Genomic DNA, 3,624 nt, shown 5'->3' with positions numbered 1-3,624 from the left:
AAAAACAAACAAAAACCCAAACTTTCAAATTCTTTTAAAAATGTTTTTTCTTCTTCTTTACGAATTGAAAAAAAAAAAAAATCCCATGTACATTCTCAAAAAGGAAGGGCTGGTATATGGTGTAATGAAGGAAAGAGACCATGATCAAACAGTTGACAGAATGTGGGGAGAAGGATAAATAAAATACAACTTATTTTCCCAGAAGACCTAGCTAGACCTGGACCCCAACTAAAAGGCTGTATTTATTCATTAACAGATGTGTCACTGTTACATAGCCCAAAATCCAGCCCTGTTTTGTTTAATGCTGCATCTATATTCGAATCCAAATCTTGCAGATATGTTGTTCTCATTAAAAGACAAAAAAACCAAAAACAAAACAAACAAAAAAAAAAAAACCAACCAAAAATAAACAAATGTAGACAATATGACATTTGAAATCAGGCTATTCTTGTGCGGATCCAATAAGGTTTTTCAGCTTAATTTGATAAGCATTCTGATTGGAATATTTTGTAGAGAGATAGTTAGACATGTCTAAATAAGCAGAATGTAGAATTGTTATTTGATATGGTGGACTCATGTTCATTGGATTTACTGCTTTTGGTGCAAAGGGCCGGCTTCTCAAAGAAAAAAAAAAAAAAAAAATAAATTTTATTTATATATATATATATATATATATATATATATATATATATATATATATATATATATATATATATATATATATATATATATATATATATATATATATATATATATATATAATTTCCAAGGTTCAAATACACACACATACATGTACATAAACACACACACACGAGATTTTGATATAAGTAGGTAGAAAATGGGCTTAGTGGCAGTGCTACTGTGTTTCATACCCCTCACGCATTCATACCTTTATCAGTCACAAAAATATGATATTTTGCTAAAACAAAATTCAGTTTGATGTGACACATATTTAATCAGTGCATTTCAAATGACAAGACTGTGGATAGTGGTTTAGTTTGGTTAACTTTCCAAACTACAAAGGATTCTTTGTTGGGTTTAGTTTAACTGGAGATTCAAATATTTACTCTTCAGGAAATTACGTCTTACTTAAAGGTTAGTACCACCTGTTGGTACTAAAAAATATTTTGCAGTATTGCACAACAAGTCATAAGTTGTTGTTTTTTTTGTGTTTGCTTTTTGATTAATATTTGTACATGTCACTCCAGTGACAGATTTGCATATTTGAAACCTATCTGAAATATAAAAAAGGCAAATGTGACAAACAGACAGACAATCTAAAATAAAACAGAATGAGAAACTGCAGAATTCGACAAAGATCAGTATAAAATAAGAATAAATGACTTTTTAAATGAAAAAAAAAAAAATCTTCAGAAACTTTTTACGTTCACCTGCAGGTGACTTTCACATTTCAACATCCATCAGTAAAAACTTGTGCATCGCTAATGCTTTAGTTCTATTGAAAAGTCATGATCTTTGAGAATTAGTTAGCTTATGTTAACAGATGTTTTACATAGGCTAACTGATAGGGAGTGTATGAAGGCAGGAGAGCAGGTACATACTGTAAATATACACTGAGGGGAAGCATAATTCAATAAATGACTGCATTAGTTATTATTAGTCCACATTTCCCTGAAGCAATTTTAGCACTAAGAAATATTCAGCCTTATTTTCAATGCTTAAGGCATTTTTTTTTCTATATACACCTTTTTGTTGGCAAGTTTGAATTTCATTTAATATTCAACACATCTGAGCAAATTAAACTGCAATTGCAGATCTTTCTTTAGATCATTAATTGCATTTTTAAAACCTTAGTGCAAAGATTTTTCAGAGAAACTGAGAACCAGATCTATACAAAAGTGTAATAATAGAACAAAGCATTGTATCTGTATTAAAATGGGAGTGGGGAAACGGGAGCTGAGCTATACAAAGAAGACTTATATATGAAAAGTTGTATGAAAATAGATGCCTGATGGATTTGGTTTCACAAATCCCTTTTAATGATATCAACTACTTTATTCTATTTGAAGGAATTAAATAAATGGACACAAAGTTCTCAAAGCTTAAATGAAACGAGAGCCAGGAAATGAAATGAAAATGAGGCCCTGGTCTCACTATCACCTCTCATGTGAAGCTGTTGATGAAAATCCTGCAATGCATGTGTACTGTATAACTGTGTAATGTGTGCATCTTGATCTAATTTCAATTTTTTTATTTTTTTATTTTTTGCTTATTTCAGAACCAAAGTGAGACTAGAGTGTTTTGAAAATGTACCAATTTTACTGGAGAGGCCCCTGAGAGCCCAGAATAAAAAGAAGGCAATACATATTTTTTGGCCTCATTGTTTGATATGAAATCAAAAGGATTAAAATGAAAAAAAAAGTGCAATATAGCCTTATGTCAAGTAACTGTTTTTCATATTTGACTGCGGTTAAAATAGGCAGATATGGTGTGATTTTCATCTCTCTGTAGCAAAGAAGGATCTAATGGCTTACCAAGCTGGATGAAAACATTAGTTTCAATTGCTACCAATGTAGCTCTGTCACCCAGAGTTAAGTGTCTTTTTTTGGATGCTGGGTTAATGCAGCTGTACAGTAGACAAAAGCATTACAAAGAAGATCCTGAGTGGATGGTCGCTGGTGACGCATACACATGAGAAACCCTTTGTTACACAGATATAATAAAATGAACATAACTGTTGTAAATGTTATACCTCTCACGTAGTCTGCTCTTTGTTGCCAGCTATTCACATAATCAAAAGTATGGCCCCTATGTTAACAAGATGAATGTAGTTTTTCATGCATGATTGCTAAAATCAAACAGAGTTCAAGACAGAGTTAATCCATCACAGGGTTAATGGGGTCTGGGTATCACTAGTTTCACTGGTGTGCATGAAAATTGAACAAAAAAAGTGCCAAGGGCATTCTACTGCAACACGTGTGACATAATTAATCCAAAACTATATTTATATTATCTGTATTCATTTATGGGGAAAAGACAGGTTTGAACAGTTGCTGTTAAAAGTGAAGCTTTTCAGGTCTCAGTTGAAGTGAGAGCAAGCAACATGGAGACCCCAGAAAAGACCAAACTCAGCCATCTGCCAAATTTCAGTGTCTGAAATGAACTGACAGTCAGACACTGGTTTATCTACTGGGAGTCTCTTCCAACCATTGGTTAATGTGAGTCATTTGAGTTACTGAAATTTTGTTTAACCACTGGTTGTAGTGTCCTGCCTAGCTAGATTTCTTTGAAATAAATACTGTGTCCTGGTATTTCCAGAAGAGGAAAAGTTAAAAACCCAAGAATTACAAACTTGTGACTGGAGCCATTGCAGGTTTCCAATTCTTTTTGTATGTATAAAAATTGGCCCACACCCCTCTGTAAGAGATAATATTTGGGGAAACAGTTGCATTGTTTATTTCTATGATGCCTAAGACAACTGTTGCTAGGACCAAAGCTCAAGAAATTTAAAGACTTTACTACAATGGCTGCCAATATAGATGTATGGTTTGTAATAATAGCTTAGTATTTTCACCAGATGAAAGTGTTCCTCCTTCTATATAAAACTACAGCAATTCAATAGTAAATATCAATAACATTAATTAAAAAAAATCTAAACACTGA

Source organism: Diplotaxodon limnothrissa, linkage group LG5 (genome assembly GCF_057381915.1).
Source record: "Diplotaxodon limnothrissa isolate DT_005_m linkage group LG5, D_limnothrissa_male_GT1.1, whole genome shotgun sequence".
Taxonomy (NCBI): domain Eukaryota; kingdom Metazoa; phylum Chordata; class Actinopteri; order Cichliformes; family Cichlidae; genus Diplotaxodon; species Diplotaxodon limnothrissa.
The sequence above is the reverse complement of the archived record's forward strand: the minus strand, read 5'-3'. Positions refer to the sequence as shown.